We start from the raw sequence: 25,549 nt of genomic DNA, 5'->3' as shown, positions 1-25,549 counted from the left end.
TGAGGTCAGGCAAAGAAACCACATTACTGCATGGAAAATATATGATGGCAAATAATGTACATTTGAAATTTGGAGCCCTAACACAGAAGGAATTAATTGAAGCAGTGGTGACATTATTAGTTTAGTTTCCATGTCTTCCTACAAGTGGCGTCTAGTTCCAAAGGAGGTAATCAATGCTATTTTGTAACAATCGATCACTATTAGTCATTTTGTTAAAACAGTTGTATGTAAAGTACAATCTTACTGCTATATATGATACAAACTAGTAAATTATTTTTGTAATATCATTAAGTGGCTGAATCATATAGAAAAGTGAAAATCTAATGTTTGTGGGCTCAAACATGATGACTAAAATAATGGCAACAAACAAAGCAACAGTGTTTGGGATTGTTCAGTGGAGGAAACTGAGGTATGCAACTAAGAATCACTGTGCACATCCATGGATTCCTTCCTTGCTACATGATCCACATTCGAGTGATCAAATTAAATGTCCAAACAATTGGATCAAGGCTTTCCTGAGCTTCCTGCTTGTGCACTTGTTTCACTCAAAGCTGAAGATCCTCTATAATGTTTTTTATTGATATTTAAATGTGAATAATGAATGCATATCATTGCTGTAAATTGAGTGTTTGTTCCCTTCAGGACTGCTCTTTTCTGGAGTAGCTTTTCCTGCACTCACACACCCCTGCGTGATATGATAGAAGTGGTAATTGGATTTCCGTCCTCACACTGAAATCCGATAGTGTTGCCAAATGCTAATCTCTTATCTACCTGTCCATCATTGCAGAACAGTATGACAAAGCAGAGATGAAGAATGCAGACTAATCTGGTAGCTGCGCTACTTCTGGAGCACATCTGCTTTTTGTCACATTGTGGAGCTCTTGTATTTGTGCACAGCTTGCCTTCTGACTGAGCACAGTTGGTATTATTTTATACAGATGCTACCTGCCAACTGATGCTCCTCTAACCTTCCCAGTAAATGAAGGATTTAACAAAACCACTGTGCTTTCTCCTCCCCGTCAAACTGCATCAGAAGATTTGCTCTGACAGACGGAGCATTGTTTACTTTGTGGTTTAGCAAATTAGCCATCATGTGTTACACAATCTCAGCTTTTTCTAAATTGAATTTAAAATGTGGATGCACATGGCCATTTCCTCAATTTTTGAGGTTGACTAATGACTTGGACATGCATTCTTTTTCCTCAGACAATTCGACGTCTTCATCTGGCAGTGTAGATTTATTACAGATTTGACATTGCCCCATTATTTAGCATCACTCCCTAGAGTTGACATAGTGGATTTGGCACAGAAGCATTAGGGACCTCAAAGATCCATTAAGACTGAAATAAGGAAGAGCCAAACACAACATCTGACAGCTTGAGCTTTTGAATTTAATTAAATGTGTCACAGGTTTCTGCCTATTTATGGTCTGAATGGAGAAACAGGACAGTATGAAACTCCTGCAAACACAGCAAGAGAATTTACCTCATTTGTCTCAAACTGTGATGAGAGAGCTGCATATTTTTGTGCAAGCATTTGAAGATTTAGCTTTAACAAGATTCTAGACTTGCAAAGTAGATGATTGGTGAGAAGATAAAGAAGATGTGGAATGACTGCTGGCTTTTCAAATCCAAGTAACAACACACTGTAACAACACACTGATCTTCAAATGTCTAAATATTAAAAATATTGTTTAGCAAATACATGTCTAATATTTGTGTTTTAAAACAACCAGAATCCAAATCCAACTAACCCAAAACTAAGTTGCTCAGATAGTAAGAAAACGGAAGACAGAATTTTTTCTGAGCATTTGCAATAAAATGAACTTCATTTTCCAACAACAGCAATTAGATTCAAGGGCAGAGCAAGTATTAGCTTCCTTTAAACAACTGAAGCAGACAGATGAAAAATGCATCAGAGGTCTAATAATCATTCATGTCTTGTTTTGCATTATGAGAACTGCTAAGTAGTGCCATTTGATAGTGAAATGAGTTGTGCTTTATCTATTTTTGTTGCATTAAGGTTGCGGATCAAAGCTAAGACATAATTAGATAAAAGTTTCCCTCAGGATGCCAATCACGCTTACACAGTCTATAAGCAGGGATGAATAAATGAACAGAACTGAATTTTAGCTAGAATGCATTTAGCCACTTAAGGCCAGATTATGTGCACCATGCATGGTTCTTAAGCTTTCAGTACTGACAAATCAAAGCCCAATGATTGTGTATTGATGGTTTCTTGACATCCATACATGATAGCCTGGCAATCTGATCCATCTTTCCGTCCTTTTGATTTCAGTCTTTCTCAAAGATTTTGAAACCATGGCTGCAGGGATTTGTTCCCATTCATCCTCAAACCCGACTGGGTCAGACACTGATGTTGGTTGATAATGCCTGGTTCACAGTCTGTCCTAATTCATTCCTCAGGGTGTGGATGTAAGGGTTCTTTCACATAATTTCCTTATGGACCATGGCGCATGGACATTGTTATGTTGAGATATGAAATGGAGTGTTCCCTAAAAGTTTGCTAGAAATTTAAGACTAAGACTAAATAAAAACAACAAATGAAAACTGTAGTTTCCAGAAGCTAGATGACTCGCCCATGGTTTCCCAGATAGCTCCTGCTAAAATGGAAGAATCAGAAGCATTGTGAGGAATTTTATAAAGAAACTCTGCTATTTGTATATTGTGGATTTTTTACTTACCCTAAATAAAATCACCAATTGTTGTCTATTTTTGGCTGTTAGCAGAAATAATGACATGGGAGAGTGAAGAAGGGTAAAGAAAAATGCTGCCGCCCTTTGGAAGTAAATGAGAAATTCACACAGATTATATTTATTGTGACTGTATAATTTATTTTGTGTATTGTTACCAGGGGTTTCCACTTCTGCTGCCAAAAAATGCTGAGGAAGGAGCTGGTGGGGTTAATTAAACATACAGGAAGTGACAGAAACAGAATAACAACTAACGCCACTAGAGACCACAGACTTCTAATTTCAGAGAACAGAACCCCTGGAAGTTTTTAGAGGTCTCTCTCTGGTGTTTAGTTTTTGTAATATATCAAGGTTCATTTCTGTGCACTCCAAGGAAGGCAGTAATGAAAGGAAAAGCCATTAGCTGTGCGCATTAGAAGCACCTCCCTACCTCTCTCACGAGAAGACAGTCATCGTGATCAGAAGTAGATAATATCTGGAGTACAAATGACAGTCTATAATTCCATGGCATCGGCCCAAAAGAGCATTTTAGCACAATTTAATATTTTATATGGCTCCTTCCTGTAATGAAAACATTACATATGAGATACAGCTGATGGAAGAGAATCACAACACAAGAAAATGTGATCAGCAGAGTGTCACAACCACCCAGAAAACAACAACAAACAGTCATCTACTCGAGTCATTAGATGTTTTGGAGGAAGTTTGTGGGTAACGCTTTTTTTCACATAAATAATTAAGTGACAGTTTGTTAATTGAAGCCACAAAGGGCACAAAAAGAAACCACCCCATCAGTTAAAATAATCACCCACCCTTTCTCTTCCTAATTTGAATGCAGTTTTATTTATTTGAGTTTTTAAAAAATTCCCCTTTGGGCACTGATGACACTGAATGAATATTGTGTCATAATTCAGTGCTCGGTAAGTAATTATAATAAAATTGTAATAGTGTTTCTGAATGGACGAAGAAGGAGGGCCCTGACAAACTCATTTAGGAAAATTGATGCAAAACAGACAGCTGCTGGCAAAGCACAGCGTCAAAATGATCTAATTACTTTCTTCCGCACATCCTCCACAATTACGGTACAGCTGCCTGCCCAAATCACTGGGTATGTTAATAGGTAAAATATCTCATGCTACAATCCCACTAACAAAGAAGTCACTGAATAATTAGACAAAACCAAGTGAAGTCCTCAGATGTTTATCTGAGTCTGTCAGGTATTTATTTTTGAGATATTATGAGTTGCTAATCGAGGTAAATTTCTTTGTTAAAATACAAAACATGCAAAAATAATGCATGCTAACATTTTTCCAACTTTACACATGTCCATTTAACCAAGAATGCCCAGTGTTTGATAAAGTAGTATGAGGATAAAGTAGAATTCAAACACCCGGTTGTGGTATTTAGTGGCATATGGGAGGACTGAGTGAAACACACATCAATACATCTTACCTGTCTCAGGCGAGTACCTGCAAGAGCCAAATTTGAGGGGAGAGGTAGGTATCAAGGCAGTATGAAAACACACACTAATGAAAATTCAATACAAAATAAATATTTATAAAAGAAATTGTATATAGATAATTCAGTAACACATAGACTCTAAATAATTGGCAATACGTGACCCCCTGAGTTCTTACAATGGTTTGCCCTAGAAGTTCTTGGGCAGATGATTGGGCTTTATTCCCTCTTTTGCCCTGCATTCCCAACCAAGGGGCAAGTACAATAGTGTCAAGTTGACCACATAGCAAAATTAGTATGGGCTGGATCTGGCCCACACAATGTGCCAACACATGGCGCACATACCGCAAAGAATGACGGCCCTTTGGTGGCCCAGATCTGGTTTGCCAGAGGTGGCCCACACATGGGCCAGCACAAGGCCAGTTACAGACCTGTGCTGGCCCATGTGTGGATTACCTCTGGCAAACCTGATGTACTTTCCTGAATTACTCAGTGCTCTATACAACATGCCACATTCTCTAGACTGAGTGCTTCCTAACTACATTCATAGACATTCACACTCTTGACATGTAGACTAGAGGAGCCAGGGATCGAACCACTAACCTTCCGTAACGCTCTACCTCCTGAGCTACAGCCACCCAGTGGCAAACATGAGTAAACCCTCACTAGGTTTTGGATTAAGTGTACGCTCACAAACCTGTCAAATCTGCATTTGAAACATTGGCTACCATAGCAGTATAGTATTGCAACATGGGAATGGGTCTTCTAACTAAAATAGGAAAATAGGAACATAAATAGTGCCATCACTGCCAGACCTGGTCCACATCTGGTTGACATACACCCCGCCATGACACCAGTCAGTCAGAAGTGCCAGCTTGATGCCGGATCTGGGTCAGACCTGTTTTCTATGAGCCTGGGCCACATAACCCAAACCACAATCGGGCCAGATGTGGCATGCCATCACATAGACAGTGCCATCATTGCCAGACCTGGCCCACATCTGGATGACATACCACTTACCATGCCAGAGGTCAGCCAGCAGTGCTGGCTTGACACCAGATCCGGGCCAGACCTGTCTGCTATGTGGGTGAGGGCAGTTCTGAAAAATAAATAAATAACAATGATAATTTCCACACAGATAGGATGGTCACCCCCTTCTGCTTCCTCTACCAACTTTAAAGGAAAAGTTGTGTTTTAAAAATACCAACTAAACAAAGCATAAAAAAACAGCAACATGTGTTTAAATGTTAATTTAGCTCGCAATACCAGCCATTCATGAAAGAATGAATAAAACTGGCCTATGCAGAACTCCAGCATATCTTGGATAACTGGGACAACAACTGTGAACCAGGCTTCATCTCCCAACATCAATTGCCATGCTGCTTAAGGGAGTAAATCCCCACAGTTATACTCTAAAATCTCATTGAAGCTAGTTCAAAAGAGTGGTAACTTTCATAGAGGTATTTTTGATGCCCACAGATTTAGAAAACTGATGTTCTGACAGTTAATAATAGCATATTGGTGATGTGAATAAACTGACAACAGCAGGCTGGAGTAACTGCCTCTGTGATATGAAGTCTACACAAAAATAATACTATGAAAAGCTCTGCACTGAAAATGAAGTTTATTTAAATTTACTATAAGTACATGTACTCGGTGCAAGAAAATGTCTTGCACTGGCTAAAAGCTACTTTGTATGTGGAAGCAATTCTTGTACCTGCCCCACTGGCTAAAAATTTAGTGGATTTTGTGTATGTGTATAGCTGGTTGGTTTGTGTTTTTATTCTTTCATTCCTATCTATTGTAAAATATCCTTTAGACTTTTTGGGGGGGTTCTTCCATACTGAAGTGAAGTAGGCAAATTTGTGCCGAAAACCTCTTCTCTGCAAAGCATACACAGATCAAATCAAATAGATTCTTCAACCTTCTTCAGAAGATTTTTGTGTTTATCTTGAGACACTCATTCATAAAATAGGCTTTGAAGGCTTTTAACATCATCATTAATTCTAAGATATACTTGAAAACACTCATCTTTCAGATCCAGTCTTTTCAGTCTCAGTGTGCATAGTTTTTAAGGATATTGGATCTATTTTAAGATTAAATCTTTCCAAAACGTCAGATGACTAAATACATTTTCATGGTGACGGTTGTAAGAGCTTACTTTCCACAAACAAGGGAAAAAATAAATCAAGGGATGACACTTTGTCATTATACACAAACATCTTTGGCGCCACATCAAAATATCAGTCGTGATGCTCTCAGGTACTTCAGTAAGAAAGGCGTGCTTAGCTCACATGCATAATTGAGTCACTGGGTTAGATGAAAGACGGATATGCTGTTGTGTACGATGAGAAGCCGGAAAATAAAGATTCTCTTTGGCTGAGCCCTAATGTGAAAGGAAATGGACTGCCACTTATCGTGTGTGTACTGTTATGGATGTCTTGTTTCTTGTGCTTAGCCTGTCTCTCTGTTGCTTGTGTGGATCCATGATGGTCAAAAGGTTAAGAGAGTGGATTTATAAAAAGATTGTTCAATTCATATACTTAAGGAGCTAACCAGACTTAATCCACCTGCACGCCATTTTGCCCTCTATCCCAGATCATCTGAAATTGAAAAATAATAACAAAAAGTCAGATTTTGTACTTTAGAAGTCCAGCATACTCCTTGATGGATATAAATAAACTCTCACATTCCTTTGACTGTGACCTGAAATATCTTCCATAATGGCAGTACGTCTTTGGTGATCACAGTTTTGTACCGCTACCAGGTAAATTTGGGGCTTTTCTTCCACAAATAGCATTTTGATGTTGTGACATCTTGACCATGAGAGAACAAGTCTGCTCTTTTAAGGTAAGAATGTGCAAGTATTCTTCATTTTTCTTAACTCCATCCTGAAAAGTTTTCATTTGATCCCAAAACTGCTTCACAGCTGCATCTTGCCCACCAGCTCAACATAATCTGTCTGTGTAATGCTGTAAAATGGATTTTGGAGGCAAGTTAAACAGACAGCTAGTTGAATAAAACTCTCAGTAGCATCACTTTGAAAAAGCTGCATTTCCTTTTTTGTCTATATTTCTTCTTCAGATGACAGTAGATTGTGTGGGTTACTTTGGTTGCAGATCCATGCACATACACACATACAGTACTATGCAACTGTTTTGATCCACCTCTCATATCTTCATATTTCTATTGAGCTTGAAAGTCACTATTTGGTATGATTGCTTTCGTTCTTCAACGCAGTCTGATGCATAGAAGGTGAATGAGTACCTGGGGTTAAGCATTGAAAACAACAGCCAGTGTACAAAAGAGGTGTAGAAGAGAGTACAGGTGTGTGGAGATATTGGGGCGATTTCTTAAGAGACGAATAGCAGCAAGAGTGAAAGGTGAGGTTTATGGTGTTTTAGTGAAACCTGGCATGATGTTCAGTTTGGAGACAGTAGCACTAAAAAAGGCAGAGCTGAAGATTTTCTGAGATATTTCATTGGGAGTGACCAGAATGGGCAAGATGAGAAATGAGTACAGAGGAACAGCTCAGGGGGAGGGGTTTGGAGACAAAGTTAGGGAGGGAATGTTGAGCTAGTTTGGACATGTGCATGGCGGGAGAAGTGGATATATTGAACAAAGGTAGAATATAAAGCAGGGGTCTCAAACTTAAATGAGCTGTGGGCCACTGCTGGCACTGTCATCTCATGTGAGGGTCACTTTAGTGTTCAAGTAGCACAAAAAAAACAAACAAACAAAAGAACAAACAGGAAAACACCCACAAATACTTCCAAAAAATTAGTGAGGGGTTTTTTCAAATATATTCTATAACAAGACAAAACTGCAAATGTGAACGCAGTTTTTTTTCTCACTTTTCACTAACTGAAACCTTTCATTGAACTACCAAATAATGTACAGTAAGACATTGGTACTCTCTTGCTGGCCAGACACGTGGCAGCACTTCTGCTACAATTTTGTTCATATTTAACAAAATAAAAATGCAGACACACGTGTACACATTAGTTTTTGACTGCTAGTGAAAATTGTTTTCTTTACAAATCACTGAACTAACACAGTCATTCCCTCAACATGTTTGTACTCTCTGCTCATATTGCCTTCATATTAAATAATTTTTTGCTTTTTAATGAATTTATTTTAACATTGCACTCATCAACAAAGAAATCCTCCCTAACAAAAAAAAGTAATTTCAAGGGCCAAATTGCATTATATTTTTTCACGTCAATATGCGGGCCGCAAGTAGGGGTGACATGGGCTGCAAGCGGCCCCCGGGCCGCAAGTTTGAGACCCCTGATATAGAGCTACTAAGCAGCAGAAGAGGAAGACCACAGAGAAGAATTGTGGATACAATGAAGGAGCACATGCAAAGGGTTGGTGTGATGGAGGAGGATTCTACAGGGTCCGATGGAAGCAGATAATCTACTCTGGCTTGAACTCTGTTAGACAAGGTTTCTTGTAATTTCTTAAACTTTTTAGATTTTATAACAGGGTCGTTTTAAGTTAAATGAGTTTTCAGAACATTTTCTGCTTGACCATCTCAGATTTCCATAAAGATTTTATAATACAACATTTGAACATATAATAAGTGATGTGAAATTATATCTATATGTACAAGAAAAAAAAAACAGATGTCCATTTGGTGTTACTGACCTGAGCTCTTGTCTCTTCTCTGTAAATAACGCAAGTGTTGAGGGAGAGTGCTTGAGAGTTCACAGGTTAGCTTGCCTTGCTTGCCATGGCAAATACATTCATCTGAAAATGTTGAGGTTTGGACTGAAGGACTGAAGATACGTAAAAAGCAGTCAATGGTCAAATAAAAACTTTTTAAAGGTTTTAAAATTACAAAATAAAAAACTTCTCTGTTAACCTGTTAATGTTGACTTTACATGTTGTTTGTGGCTAATGGTGAAAGAAAATTCATTCGGAATATACCAATCTTAAAAACACAAATGTGTCATGGTCCTGAGTCTGCCGACTCAGTGTTTTGTGTTTCTTTATGCTTTTGTTTATTCTGAGTATGTATTCTGTTATGATTTGCCATTTGTTAGGTTTCTGTTCTGTGCCCGCCCTGGTCCCACTCCTATGTTCTGTCTGTCTATGGTGTCACACTGTCTGTTTGTGAATCTGTCTGTTTAGTTCAGTGTCTTGTCTGGTTCTCTGTGTCTGAGTTTCCTGTTTTATTCTGAAGGTCCCCGTCTCATGTGAGTGTGTTCAAGTTTACGTTTCCCCTGTCCCGTCAGCTCTGATTTCTCCCAGGTGTGTTGCCCTCCTGTCTCTCATCCCCTGATTACTGCCGTGTGTATTTAAGCCCTGTGTGTTCTCCTGCCTGTTGCCGGTCTGTGTTCCATGGTGTTTCGTTCCTCTCGCTGCCCCGCACCCAGTTTCGTATGTTCTCAGGTTTGTTATTTAGTTTTCCCAGTTTAGGTTTCTTTAGTTACTTGTCATCCCTCACTGCCTGTTTGCTACTACACGACCTTGTAAATAAATGTCACTCGAATCATCAGTCATCGCCTGCATTTTGGGTCCTCCTTTCCTCCAACACCACACGGCTCGCCTCGGCAGCCGTGACAAAATGTGCAGTTTTGTTCAAACTCACGCTGATCAGTAACAAAAAAAAGTCGTAGGCATATTTGGCTTCCAGTTATTACTCTAAACCAGGGGTGTCAAACTCAAATACACAGTGGGCCAAAATTCAAAACTGGAACAAAGTCGCGGGCTAACGTTAATATTTATTGAAATATATTTATTCCTCCAGATATAAGAATGAATCTTTTCTTATGGACTCAAACACATTTTGCTGAAAAACTGAATATGGAACAAGCAAAGCTTAATACTAAACAATATATATATTAGCTGTATAATACCAGTAGGCCAGCTCTAATAGTAATTTGGTATGGCTTCGCGGGCCAAATGTAATTAGGCTGCGGGCCAAATTTGGCCCGCGGGCCAGAGTTTGACACCTATGCTCTAAACAGTTCTTCTTCTGGTGCTGAAGGATTATACAACACACAGCATAACTACTAATAATAATAATTTGCTTTACAAATTTTGATTTATTTGGATTTTCTTCTAAAATCATTTAATGCTAATGGAAATTTTCTCTAGCAAGTTGCACCTTGACCACAGACTTTTAGTAGCATTCAGCAAGCTTCTGGCATAATTTTGGTTGGATGTTTGACTGCTATTCTAGGGAAGAAGTGAGTTAATGCAGTTCAGAATAATGCTTTGTTTGCACAGATCCAACCTCTAAATACAGTCCACGCATTTTCAATATGTTTGTGGTCAAAACTTTGTAAAGGCCATTCTAAAAGCTCAGAAAAAGCTTTTATATCTGTTTGGGGTTACTGCCTTGCTGAAACAACAAATTATGTCCAAGTTTGAACCGACAGTTTAAGGTTATGCTGGAAAATTAATCTGCCTCTAAAGTGGAGGTTATTGCATCCACTCTGTTCTACTGCAGCAAAGAAACAAAGCCCCAGAGCAAGATGCTACCACAGATGCTTAACAGTTTGTTTAGAGTTGAATGGCTAACCTTTAACCATCCAAACATACCTCTTGTTGTTGTAGCAACTCAATCTTTAGCCCATCTGGCCATCCAGCATTCCTCCAGAAGCCTTCCTTTTCTTTCACTTGAGTTTTGAGAGACTATTTTTTTGAACAGGAGTTTCTCAGTTCTTGATGATGTAAGTCTAACTTGATAATAAGCAGTGACAATTATATCTCATGCACAGTCATTATTGGATTGTTTCTAACCATCCTAACGTATTTCTTCTGTGACAGCTTGGGGAAGTGGCTACACCACCCTGCAAACTGTGCTGTTGTACAGTTGTTTGAACTGAAATCTACAGTTGCTGAGAGTTGTCCACAAGAGATCCTTAACCTGTAAATTCAGTGTACATCACTGATGTTCTTTGCAATTACCTCCTTGAACTATCCCACAGAACATTGTGTTGGTCCAATGAGTTGAATAAGGGACTAGTCCACTGAGTTTTTGAAGTAATACTGATCACTCGTGATCACTAACAAGTAGATAACAGGCCTTGACAACTTATAAGACATTAAAGATGAATAGAAAATCTAGATGGCAGCACACCAGTGGATTTTGAGTCTGTCAGCTCATTCCTACTTATATTTTCATTGTTAAAGCTGACCAAAATTACCAAAATTTAAAGTTAAAACCCACTGCATGTGCCCATGTCATTCAAGTTTCTTTTAATTGGCTGCTGTCAAATCCTGTAACAGATCCAAGGCCCTGAATTTTCATTTCAAGTATTAAGAAAAACAAATGGAATTCAAATGATCACATTTTGTCAATTAAAAAAAGATCTGAAAGAGCCACAAATGGAAATGAATGAACTACAGATTTAAGCCTTTTTTAATGAGTGTGCAGTGTGTGCTGAAGAATCGCACATTGTAAATCCTCATTAGGAAAGTGTCCTCTCTCCTCTGCCTGCAATATTTCTTCTTCAGAAGCTGATTTAGTTGCTTGACCTGAACTAATTAGTGACACCTTTACTGCTGTGTAGTTGTGTCTCTTTGTATACTCTAATACTAGGCTTCTTAAATGCCACGGTAAATCAAGTATCAGCTGAGAAAACCCACAAAGAACGGTATGGTATTTGTAAGGAAAAAAAAAAGCCTGCAATGCACGTCATCAAGACCTATACTATAGATGAAGCTTCTTAATTGTTTTCAGCTGGGTGTTTATTGGATATCACGGGAATGAGGACAGAATGAGTTAACTGTTAACAATTAGAATGTCTGCTTTTATATATACAGTTTCCTCACGAAGCCTAAACTAAGATATGTGCTTCAGTGTGATAGTAATCAGGCTATCTGCATAGTTCAGGTAGCCTTAATAAGTGGCTAATGGCACCATCCAGCTTTGTTCAGAAGAGCACAACACTCCCAAACAGGAAGAGCAGCAAAGCAGAAGGCATCTAAAAACACCCCCATTACATAAAATGGGATTTATTCTCTGTATGAACAAAGTCGGTAAAGCAAACATTTTGCTGACTGCAGGATGCACAGCATTAAACACTGTCCCATTAAGTTACATATTTTCACTGGTGCTGTGAGACATAAAACTACCAAAATAAAACACTAAACTGAAGTTCAATTCTAAGCTCCATCATAACATAATATTTTTACAATTATTTTTTTAAAGATAATACATTCACAAATATATTTCATGTTGCGTATTTTAGATCAGATAAATATTGACTTAAAATATATTTTTAAAAAGCTTATTCTGTAGCTTTACTAATTGTTATCACAGCATTAACTATAGTAAAAGAGTGAAATGCTTTCTATGGCTCAGGGGGAAAACTAATGGGTCTTGCAGTTTTTCAAATGAAAAACAAAATAGACTGACAGAAAGGGGGGAAATACACAGTCCTGGGTGCTCTTGGTGCAAATGATCTTTCTTCTTCTTGCTCAGTTAAATCTCGCTAACTATTGATCTTCCTTCATCTGAAAATAAGTGGCTGAGGCGAGAGAGCCTTTACCATGTTGTGCTGCTCTCGCATCCATCTGTGTTGCCGGTCGACTGCCTACAGCTGCAGTAATAGTATGAATGTGACAGACCACTCCTGGCCATGTTGGCTCCATTCCCCAGTGACTGGACTTTATTTTGATTACAGTCCTTTCGAGACTAAGATCAACTCGGCGAACACTCTGTCATGACTTCTCAAGGGCACTTTAATGAGGTAGGAAGAAATAAGCGACTGCATAAGTATCCATTTTTTCCTCACGGTAGATGTGTGATAAGAGAGAAAGTGTCTTACAGTTGTCTGCCCCTGAAACCTTTGACTCTTAAGTGTAAGGTATTCAGTTGCTCTTAGGAAGTGAACATCACTCTAAAAGCCAATAAGCCTGACAACATGCCAGCTGGATGAGGAAAGTGCTTTTGGAAGGCTGACAAAAGGGATGCCACAGTGGGCAGCCGAAGCAGCCTTTTTGTGGTTCTGTCCAGTTGGGTGATTGCTGATTATTCGCATAAAAACCATGAGACATATATGTCGCTCCCATCTTTAAAAGCTGATGAGCATTATCATTGATTCAAAGTCTGTTTCCGTATGTCACTGTGGCTGTTATCCTTTTGAAAAGTGCTGCCTAAACAAGTTAACAACTGGAAGAAGAAAACAGTTTTTGGAAGTAAGAAGGTGGCGTAAAAATGAGCTAAACAGAAAAATCACAAAATCCAGCCTTTCAAAAACCCACAAATTGAGTTTCCTGGTAAAACTTTTCATTGAAACTACTTCTGTGGAGTATACTGTATGTTCCCACAGCCAACTCTCAGCTGACCCTGAATCAAGGTGAATCCACCTGTACATTCGCTGTGGGTATGTCGCCAAAACTGAGCACGCTGTTACAGAAAGCCTCTGCTGCACACCTCAGCTCTGATGTGTCATGATGCTGCTTTTCTCCGTCATTACTGAGAGGGAGGATTATCTGCTTTTAGCTTATAGGAAAGTTCTATTTGTTTATTTACTGAGGAATTGCAGCTACAGGCTTAAAATGCAGCACTATAGACAAAAGCTCTGCTCTGAAACACTTTTACAACACGCAGTTTCCAAGACTGTGAAAAAATGTGTTGTTTTTATGGTCATTGTAAGTATTCTTTAATAGCCCTCTATTTCGATATAATAATATTAACTCTGAAGCAATAAATACATTTTATTTTATCCAGAAATAGCCTTGTTGCTATATTTTTTTTATAAACCAGAAGCAAAATATGAATACATTCCTTTGTGTTATCATCTTATATTCATAGAATAAATAAATAAATCTTGCTTGGCTGTATGCCTCAGATGTAATGGTCAATATGTGAGTCACAAACAGATCAAAAAGCCAGGAAATGTGTTATGCTTCAGGAGTGGTTTAATAATTTCCTATGTATGTTTTGATGTGATCTGTGTGATCTATTTAAAAAATATTTATTATTTAACTTACTAGTACTGCATATTATTTCATGTTACTCAATGATGACATGCCAGGATATACTGATAATTTCTTTTTCCAGTATTGTTTCAGTTCCTTGCTGATATGAACCTTCTGTATGTCTCTGACTTGTTCAGGAGAGTGTTCTTGTTCAAAATGCACTTTGCACCTTGTATGGATGGATGATACATTAGCAAACGTTGTAGATGGAGTTTGGGGACTGTGGGGGTTTAAGAGCAGCTTCATCCATTAGCTTAATGTGTTCTTTTCCACTCAATACCTAATATCCTTAATGCTCTAATGACTACTTTGTCATGTGCTCTTCTCTTTTCACCTGCCTTTTGCGTTTGGGGAAGATAAAACAGAACACATCACACTGTGTTAGAGGTGTTTCTGCTTAGTAAACAGTAGCACATGATCCCTTTGACATGCTTCTAAGTACTCCGAAGATGAAAGACTGCAGGCTCACTAAAGATGCTAAAGCAGGCTGTGTCATTGCCTCTAAAAAGTGGATTTACATATACATATACTGACGTGTCACTGCGCCTTCTGGCTTCTTCTGCATCCACAGAAGCATATGCCTCACAGCTGTCAATGCAGCTGGAAGATCTCGAGCTCACTGCTCCAGGTTGTAAATATGCAAACGTGTCGATTAGCTATGCGAGGCAGAGAGCTCTCACATATTAAGAGAAAAAAAATAAATCTTGCTGAACCCTAGAATGTCAGATACAAAACATTATTTTTTACCAGACATGAATGAATAAGCTCAATAATATAATTTCAGAAATGACATGCTCCAAGCATAGCCGTGTTCACATAGGACTCGTGTCACCTGGAGACCTCCAGTAATTTATAAATTACTTCAGCGGTCTCACCAAGTATCCTGTGATAGCCTTAGTCTAGCTACATGATCTTCATGGTGGATGGGTTTTATACACTTTTCTCTTGCCTTCCAGCTGTGTTGGAAATTTTAAAAAAAGCAAATACATAAATTTTAGACAGCATTCAGTGTTCAAAAATTAGCAAGCACATGGAGCATGGAGACCCAGTTTACAGAAAGCCCAAGCTTAAATCCAACAGAAGAATAAAATCTTAAAAGTTGAGGAGATGGATGTCATGCATGACAGTAACAGGCTCAAATTTGTCACCATATCTTCAGTCTGCTTATGGCATGCAAATGTGCTGCAGGAAACACAGATGCAGGAGTGGTGAAAGTATTAAATAAATCCCATGCACATATCACATCTACTGAAAACACTAGTAGTCCTGAGCAAATAAGGCTTTAGATGATTGTTTCTATTTGTTCTTTTATGGCTCAACAGCTTTTCTTTAGTTATTTATTCCATTTCTTTTTGTCCGATCATTGACTCAAAAAATTCAGTTGACATTTGTTCAGTTCATTTAGAAAACCATGATGAATATGGGATATGGTATTTTAGCAACTTTGCACTGAAACTAAGTAAAGTATGCTGGCATTCAAGTGGAGCTATTTAGCTACACGTATTCACACCAGCTGCATCCGTACACATAGACAGTGTTATGTCTGAAAGTAATGACTGTCATTAGTTCAGCCTCTCATCATAACCCAATGCTCCAGGTGGGAGAGAAATGGGTCCCAAACATTTTTTAATCCCTTCAGGGGAATTCACTCTCAGAAACCTCATTAAACCACTTCATCTGTTACCGCTGCCACCTTCAAAACATGTGAGGGGAGGAAGATTTTCCTTGGATAAGCATCAAAGATTGTTGTACAGCTTTAGGCAAGTGCTAGATTCAAACAACGCTCATGTTCTAATAAGGTGGAAAAACACCCCCGCCACCACCTACATAAGTATGTCTCTTGACCGTGCCGCCCGAGATGAAACTTCGGGCTGTTAATGCTCCTAGGGTCCATTTTCTTTTCCATATGTAAATCAATGAATTGTTTTATTTGGTCTGAAATCAGGGATCTCTTACATTGCTTCACTCGCTCCAGGTAATGGACAGCCATCTGCAGTGTGCGTTGCGTGTCTGTGTGTGAGTCCTCACTCTAGAAAGCCTAAAATCTCAGCAGCCACAGAGAGAGAGAGAGAAAAAAATATTCCCCTAGAGATGAAGAAGGAGCAGCTGAGACTAATTTGTCAGATTACCTGGCAGCTGGGGAAAAGTAGCACCCCAAATAACCTAAGAGTTTTGCTGTGTAATTGCTTTCATTTGCAATTCATATTTGTGTGTGTGTGTGTGTGTGTGTGTGTGTGTGTGTGTGTATGCGTGCGTGCGTGCGTGCGTGCGTGCGTATGTTATTGCAGTGTGGGATAATGCATTTCAAGATGAAAGCACCAGGGATACTTGTAATGACAAGGTGAGATTCATTTTATAGACTTCCAAGAACTCAGAGAACTCATACTGAAAATTAAAGACATTTCTTCGAGATGTGGATTTAAGAATTCAATTATACAACTACAACTGCATAGGGGTCCAATTAGTCCCGTGCAATTTGGACTCAATGCCATCCTGACACAAGGCATGCACGCCCACACAGTTCAGACGTAGAGTTAGAGTTGTGAGAAGGTTAAATATACTGGGGCGATCGTGGCTCAAGAGTTGGGAGTTCGCCTTGTAATTGGAAGGTTGCTGGTTTGAGCCCCGGCTTGGACAGTCTCGGTCGTTGTGTCCTTGGGCAAGACACTTGCTGGTGGTGGTCAGAGGCCCCGGTGGCGCCAGTGTCCGGCTGCCTCGCCTCTGTCAGTGCGCCCCAGGGTTGCTGTGGCTACAATGTAGCTTGTCATCACCAGTGTGTGTGAATGTGTGGATGACTGGTTGTGTAAAGTGCTTTGGGGTCCTTAGGGACTAGTTATACAAATACAGGCCATTTTACTCATCATGGGACAACTGTCATGGTAATTTTGTGCTTTTAATGAGTTCTTTGAACTTTTTTTCCAGGGTGGAATGATTGTACAGTACACATCTTTAATTATTTTAAAAACACAAGAACTGGGTGCACAACTGGGTGGTTTGAAGTTGTTGTGGATTTTCTCTAACCCACACAGGGTCAAATATATACACACATGCTCCAATATACACATACATCCTCCCATAATTTATTAAATGTCCCTTAGCTATTTGGACCTCAGCTATTTTATTTTTGGTAGCCATCGACAGGCTTCTGGTATAATGCTGCATCGATATTTTAACCGTCTTCTTGGCAGAAGTGGTAGAGATCATTTAAGCTGGTTGTTTTCCTGATATGAACCAAGCTTTTAAGCCTAGTCCAGAAATGTTCAGTACGTCTGTGGTCAGGGTCAGCTTTATCCATTCCAAAATCAACTTTGTGACAGTGTAGCAGTATAACTGCTGATAATGCTGGTTTCTGTGTGCCCAATTTCTTCTGTCATGATCGGCACATCTTAAAAACATACTCTGTGTTCAGAAGATTCAAACAGATCAAGCTAAATCTAATAAAAGGTTTAACATTTCTGGCTGCACATCAAAAAGTATTTTATTCTTCTCTGTTCGTTCTCATACTTAACACAAAAGTATGCCCATGAATCAGTTCAGATTGTTTTGCCATGAAACCCATCAGAATCATAACAGACAGTGAAAGTACTCTGTATAAAATGTAACAGTTAGAGGGTGCATTTTATAGGTTCCTCCTCTCATCCCTACATTACATAATACAGACACTCAGTCTTATCTGCCCACTCACTGGTCTGGTAAAACTAAAGCTACTAACAATACATCCAAGATGATTAGGGCTGTAATGTAGTCCATTCATTCGGTCAATAAGCCTACTTCAGTCTGACTTAAACTGAGTAATCTAATCGAATCCCTTTCAAGCAACCGTAGATATCATCCTATGAAAGCAAAGTCTTGCAAATTTACCGGATTGTAACACTATATCAGTTTCTCCAAATCCCCTATTTGACTTATTTTCATGCTATGCAAAGATTGCTGAGTGATTCAGTTAGCATGATTCAAAAATTAATGTCATTAAGTTGAGTCTGAAGTGACAAAGTACTCTTTTTTCATGTAAAATAGCATATTGTGACTGAACAAAGGAAACTGGATGCAGGAAAATTGTATACTGTACAAGTGACACTTGGTAGAATAAAATGGGGATATTTGAGGGCACCATATACAGAATCATTTTCAAAATTCAAAGAAGATGAGTTTTTCTGAGTAAAGTGCACTGTTGTCTCTTATAAACCTCTTTTACAGCAGTCAATTAGATTGGTCATAGCAGGAAATTCAGCATAAAGAATGGATCAATTCTGCCAAAGTGCACAAAAACTAAAGCCCTGAAACTGAGCTTTACAGTTATGCTTTTAAAAAAACGCATTTTCTTTGAAAAAAAAAATACTGTTTCAGAATCTGTCATTCCCTCGTTGTTCCCATCACCTAGTTTCCACCTGAGCACAAGTCCCCAACTCATTAATCAGCTCCCTGTTATTTTGCGTATGCCCTATAGCCGCAGCTCTTTGTCTGTTGTGCTGCCTCAGCTGTACTGCAGCATTCTTGTTGACTTGTTTTCCTGCAACTTGTTTTTGTCCTTTGCTTGCCCTTTTAAGTTTCTGTCTGCTTTTGAACTACGTTGCCTGTTCTGGCTGAATGCCCTTTTGCTGACATCTTCCATGTTTTTTTTTTGTTTGGTTTTTTTGACCACATAAGCCTTCCTTTTACCTGCTGAGCCATGCCAAAGATTTTTAAAACTGAGCTGTGGTGAACAGCAGACTGATAAAAATGAAAACTGTTGAAAGCACCCATTAATTTAACCCCATTTGTACTCTGATATTTCTAAATATCCATCCATCCACACATTCTCTACCACTTATCCTTATCAGGGTCGCGAGGGGGCTAGAGCCTATCCCAGCTAACATGGGAAGCGCGGTACACCCTGGACAGGTCACCAGCCTGACGCAGGGCTGACACAGACAGAAAGACAACCATTCACACTCACATTCTCACCTATGAGCAATTTAGATTCACTAAATATTTCTAAATACTTTGCAGAAAATGCATTATTGTCTTTTTTCAAAATTGTTACTGCCTGACCTTCTCCCTTAATATGCTGATATTTTATCTCCATTAACAAGCAGCCAGTTTTCCAGCAGTAAATCTAGCAATCGCAAAGCATTTCTATAAGCCCCGAAGGAAACAAGCTAGCAACACAGTAGCACTTTCTACAGAGAAGTAAGGAATATCCTGAGAGTTTTCTGAATCATTTGTGTCAAACTCTGATAAGGAGGGCTGTTCAACCCGAAAGCATGGTTGTTCAAAGGAAATTGAATCTATTTGACTACTTTGAAATACATGGCCCTTGAAATATTACATTTGTCATGAGCAAATCAAGCTTGAAATTAAATTTGGTCAGCTCCAATACCACAAAGAGTGGGCAATGGGAGAGGTGAGTATGCTACATATGGTCTGGATTAATCCTAATCCCCAGTTTTATAAAACAATTCACTTTTAAAACTTTTAGGAGTTAAGTTTGTTTTTCATACTCAAGATCCCTCCCTTTAGATGTACTTGATGTAGTAAGCTCAGTATGTGCAGTGAGGCTGTGTTGAGCTTGCTGGGTCTTGGGTACAATTTCCACCCTGTTACCTTTTGTCCTCAAGGGGATCCATAGATAATCACTAGGTCACTGTAATGGCAGCGTCTGATCTATCTGGTCTTTCTTCTTCTTCACAGCATCATTGGCAGAGTGCATAGACAAGAGACAAGCTGTTGTCTCCCACGACAACATGAATCTTTACCAGCTTTTAAAAGCAGCAGTGAAATCCTCTTTCATATTTACACCCAAAAAAGGTTGGATGAGATTCTTATCTTATCGCAGAGATCTTATCGCAGCCAATACCTCTCTTTCTCACTTCAGACGCCCACAAGCGTGGACGGAGACATAACCACTCGGCCAGTCTTAAACCCTTTGTATAGTAAGTGTATTTGTATTTTATCCAAGATGATATCATCCCCCTGAGACAATCAATTTATAGAGAGATTCAATGCTGTGCACAATCCATAACAATGCAGAGCACACTGCTATCATTACTACAAAAATACACAAGTGCACTATAATGTAAAAAAAAAACAAACAAGGTGGAGAAAAAAACAAAGCAAAATGATTGACTAAAGGGGTAGGAACTTGTCAGATATGTACACAGAATTAACTCTCACATTAGCTCTCTCAGTGGCAGCTTCTATCACTTGCAGTTTTCCCTTGATGCTCAAACGCCAAGAAGAACCTCCAACTGTTTATTTTCAAGCTGCAGTCAAAGGCCCTGTGTGCCTTTGGTGTCAAGCAGGAAATCAAAAGCATGGGTATTATAGTCTGTCTGCCCATCTGTGTTAACCATCTGTAACATCAAATTCACCCTGCATTAGCATTCTCACTCCTGCTGTGGTTTGGCTCTGAATTACAGGGTGCTTTCTCTCATACAAAGTAATAGCATAGCATTAGTAAAAAAAAAAATAATAATAATAATTAAAAAAAGGGTATTAATTGAGTTTTGGCCACTTGGAAGCAGTAGAAAAATCTGTGACACAACACTGATATGGACTGAAGTGTCTCAAATGGCCACTTGAGGCCTGAAATATGAGGTAATGCTCATAGACGCCCCACCCAAGTGGAAATAAACATATTTGCAGTCAATTTAACAGAAAATCTCCATTTGTGAAAACAGACAGATGGTGAACTTTGATAAAATTCACTCCTTTTAAATTTTATGACACATAATAGATAATGAAGTCCGTGGTTACCTAAGTAGCTAACTCGTGAATTCAGTGTCATCTTATCGTGGCAAAAAAACCCAAACAAACCAACAGAAAATTCAACAGGAGACTGAATATTATGGTTAGCATTCATTCTTCGTTTTTACCTTGCAAATGTCACCCATTCACTCTGCTTTAACCTCTGTTTTGGGTCTCCACAGACCCCTGAGAGAACTATAAAGACCTTAAATTTTACCTTCTTTATCCTCAACTTAGCTCGGCTAACCCTGGGCATGAGTGTTTTTTCGTGCTTAGGATGATTTTTTTGTTTAAAAGCTTTCTGAACAACTGCACAGTGTGGGATGTCAGGCTACAAAAATAAATGTGACCTAAGGCAGCTCTGGATAATGTCTCTTCAAAGTGAGGCATACAGTGTAAACAGCATATTTACTCCCACAAAGTTGTTTTTGGTAGCCTACAAAGCCGAACTATCCCAACATGTTTTTTTTTAGGCATTTGATTACAAGGTTAGCAGATTTTACAGGGTATAATGGTCTCTGTTTCCAAAAAGTATGTTTGGAGCATTCAAAAACCAGTTTTCCCTGGTTCATAAATATACCATTTAGTAAAGAAATTGAGAAAGATACTGCAGATCTGAAGCCAACAGAAGTGCAGTCATGTTTCAAACGTATCCTACCTTACAATCCATCTGAGTCTCCCTTTGTTGTGTGAAGAGCTGATGTAAGTCATCTGATTGACCAAGCCCTGGCCCACTGCTATATATTGCTTCAAGCGTAAAACTCACTCATTCTGAATGTCAGGTTCCAATTTAGTTTATTTCAAGGTTATTAACCCTCAACTGGAATATGTCCAGAGTTTGTTATTCATTCTGTGTGGGTGCTGCCTGCACTGAGTATGACATCCTGTACATGTAGCATATGTTGAAAAAGACTTATCAGAAAGGAGTCAGCAGGCAGGAGTCCATCTGAAAACACCAGCACACAGATGCAGAAAGGGATTCCTTACCACTGATTAAAAACCATGAAAATTCTGCTGTGGTTTATAACACTGGACAATTTTATGAGTCTTAAAAATTATACTATCAGAAATATAGAGACTGTGCAGTTAGTTAAATTTATGAGAGCTCAATTTTATGACTACAGGCATTGTTTTTCTCACCATAGCTGAGCTCTGCACAGAGGATAACCATCCACAGGCTCGACTCGAGTTTTAGTTCTAGCTGTCTATGTGTCAGCCTTAGTTAAATGTTCTTCTGATTCTTCAGAGACTCTAACAGTGCAGCCTGACAGGAGGTGACCAGTGACCTTCCCGTACACACGAGGATCCTGCTTCACAAGAACAGCCTCTCTAACTTTGGAAGGACATGACAGCCTCTTGCTGTGCTTTGGCTGGATCAGTTTCACAATCACAAATGACACATATCAGATCATCACTGGGGCGGCTGCGGTTGGGGCGGCAGAGCAGGTCGTCTAGTAATCAGAAGGTAGGTGGTTTGAACAAAGTATGCTGAACAAGATGCCGAACTCCATTTGCTCCCGATGCGTTCATCGGAGCATGAAGGTGTGAATGTTTGATAGAGAAAAAAAGTGCTCGTATGATTGTGGGTGTGAATGGGTGAATGTGACTTGTAGCATAAAGCATTTTGAGTGCTCAAGCAAAGTAGAAAATTGCTGTGTGAGAACCAGTCCCTTTACCATCATAGTTTTCAAAAAATAACTGAATCTCCTTTCCTTTTCTGGAAGATGCATGGGCGCTCTTTCCTGTGTTTGAGTTTGTTTTGCTAGCACTGATGCACATTCACTGTGCTGTCTTTGACTCTGCTAATCTGTCTCTGTTCAGGCGTCCCTTCTCCTTCGTCACGGCATCAATCAAGCGAACAGCAGAGTCCTCAGTTGTGGGTTGTAACTGGTGGTTCACTGACAGTTCAGGAAGCTTATTTCCTCCCAGAGGTGACATACACCGTAATGTTCTCTCCCAACTCCCATTTCCTTCTGTTGATGAGTTTCCATCTAAGCCTGCAGCAGCAGAAACAAAGACAGCTTCACTCCACATATCTTCATCTAAACCTGGGTTACTACGGCTGATGATGCTGAATCCTCAAGTGTTTGCATTTAAATCTTAATTTGATAAAAAAGTCATTCAACACATAAAATCCATGCTCTATAAATATCTTTTTTTTCGCCTGCTAATTTTCTTGGCATTTTTCGAAAGCCAAGTATGTTTCCTCAAAATGTACCTCTACAGATCTAACAAGTGAACCCTAAGTGGCATAATGGCCATAAATGGTCCTCCATTACATTCAGCAACTTCAGAAACTCTGCACCCTTTTCATCCTCATTAAAGCAGCTTCTGAAAGTGATGATGGATATCATCAAAACAATTTTATGTCTGGTCCCCCACGGAAAAGCTCAAGCCCTTCCTTCTGAACTCGAAGCACAAACATCAGAGGCCAGCTAGAAGATTTTCTTTTCATCCTCATAATGCGACTTGGTCAGACTTTAATATTTGATGCCAGCTGAAATGTGACTATTGTTGTCCAAAGAACAGATACGGATGATTAAAGCAGTAACGATGCTTAGAACGAAAGCTTGGCAATATGTTCAGCAGCTGTGTGGCCATAACAGTTTTCCCCCGTTCAAAACCATAATAATGAGCTTCAACATCTACAGCAGTGCCATGATGGATTTTACAATAAAGTGTTTTTCACGTTGCTTTATGTTTATGACCAGTTATTGATATATTGTCCATTTTTAGAGGGCAGCTTATTGTTTCTACACAAAATAACAAACAGTAAATTGTGAACAGAGGGCTTAGGTTGGACAGTGCATTTTTCAGGCAATAAGTCAGCATCAACAAAATGATGAGAAAAATGACTCCAAATGTTACACTTCTTCTTCTCATCCTCTTCATCTCGTTGCAGGACATAAGGCCATATTATTAGCACCACTGTTAACATAGTTTTATGAGTATTTAAACTCACTAATAATTAAATACTCCTGCATTTCCTTGGTAACATGGTACACAGTATTGCAATTCCAAATTTTGCTTTATTTGTCCAAAAGTGGTTGATATTCAGTCTTCTACTCAGATTCCCTATTTGGGGTTTTACTTGAAGATGGCATGCTATTATGTTGGTTGTATTTGTGGCTTGAGCCATCCAGTAGCTCATAAAAAGAGTTAAGTCTCAAATTACTTGTCTTAGAATTGGCTGGTTAACACTACACCAAACCTCCACTCAAGGGGACTCATAGATGATTGGAATTACCCTGCTGATGAATTGAATCTATGCAGGCAACATGTTACCCTTTATTTGCTATTACCTTTCTAATTAACCCATTCTAAAAAAAAATCCTGATTTGTAGTTCTTTTTTTAATGATTATAGAGAATTACTAACAGCGGACCACTATCTGTTAGTATAGTTAGCATAGTATAGTTTTATCTGGTACAAACCCAGAAGTTGTTTACCTGAGAAGGAAACTACAGAATCTCTGGCATAAATGTGGGCAACTATTTCTGTGGACTACTTGTTTGTTCCTACACAGCATATTTTCCTTCCACCATTCATCCATCGCCTTCTGCTTATCAAGTTAAGGGTTCCTGGAGCATGCTGGAGCCTACTCCAGCTACCATAGGGCCATGAGACAGGGTATTCCCCAGACAAGTCGCCAGCCTGTCGAGCCATTTCCTCCTTACAAAGGAAAAATCAAACTACCATAGAAAACTCCTATTTTCTGTGAGCGCAGCTGCAGCTGTTCTTCTTGACTGTGTTGGAGATAATGGTATTGTTTCTAGTTGGATTTTATCTGCCTTTTCTGTTGAACACATGTTATTCACATTTCTAGCTATGTCGTAACTAGCCTATTTGAACTTGTTATTTTCTCAATAATGGCAGATGTGTTCACCACAAGGAGGGGGTCCAATCCAACACACAGTCAGCACAGCCATTACATTGTGCCCTCACACAAGAAGTTCATGCATTTGGTGTTATACTTATAAACACAAATACAACTGTGCCTTCCCATGGGCCATAGTTAATAAATCGTTAGTTCATTGATAATTTGAAAAGTAAATATAAAGTTTTTCAGGTGAAGTAAGTGAGCTTTTCATGGCAACATAGCACAAAATAAGAATGATATATCTTTAGTAGAAAAGCTATAGATTCACAACAATGACTTGGAAATAATCTTAGAGTGGGGTTTTGATTTTTTTTAATTTTATTTTTTTTACTTTGAGAAGGTGCTTTTTAATTAGCTGTACACATAATCTGCTCCTGAGGTTCTTTTTGATGATAGTAATTCTTTGGTAACTCATGCAGTTCAACTTTAACTGGCTGAAATCCCTTTGAGGTGCACTTTGTGTTAAACTGTCTAGTGGAAAACAAAGACAAAAGGAAAACCCAACGTTGTGAAACATATATAAACACACACATACACATTTTCATTGATTTAAGGTTGGACTTAAACATTCGTGTGTGTGTGTGTGTGTATATATATATTTATAATTTCATGAAAGAGGATTTAAGAAAAAATGGACAAGGGAGAATTTCAACAAGTGAAGAGTTATGGGCACTAGAATATGCAGAAAGCCCCAGTTAATAATGAATGAAGTACCTTAACTGATGGGCATTGAAATATGGCAGCAACTTTCTCCTCCATCAAGTCCTTGGTTCAATAAAACCAGTCATTAAATACTACTTATATGGACCGCTTGAATAGTTTCCAATTCTA

The 25,549-nt window shown here is 38.9% G+C and overlaps 1 long non-coding RNA gene across 1 annotated transcript; it reads left to right on the top strand.

The window, feature by feature from the left end:
* The first annotated feature begins 16,261 nt into the window (after positions 1–16,261).
* LOC102076254 (uncharacterized) lies at positions 16,262–23,661 on the top strand. The gene is made up of 3 exons (XR_269347.3): positions 16,262–16,454; positions 22,086–22,304; positions 22,661–23,661. It is a non-coding gene; the product is annotated as an uncharacterized LOC102076254 (long non-coding RNA).
* The last annotated feature ends 1,888 nt before the right edge of the window (positions 23,662–25,549 follow it).

This window comes from Oreochromis niloticus, linkage group LG7 (assembly GCF_001858045.2).
Source record: "Oreochromis niloticus isolate F11D_XX linkage group LG7, O_niloticus_UMD_NMBU, whole genome shotgun sequence".
NCBI classification, from domain to species: domain Eukaryota; kingdom Metazoa; phylum Chordata; class Actinopteri; order Cichliformes; family Cichlidae; genus Oreochromis; species Oreochromis niloticus.
The sequence above is the reverse complement of the archived record's forward strand: the minus strand, read 5'-3'. Positions and strand labels throughout refer to the sequence as shown.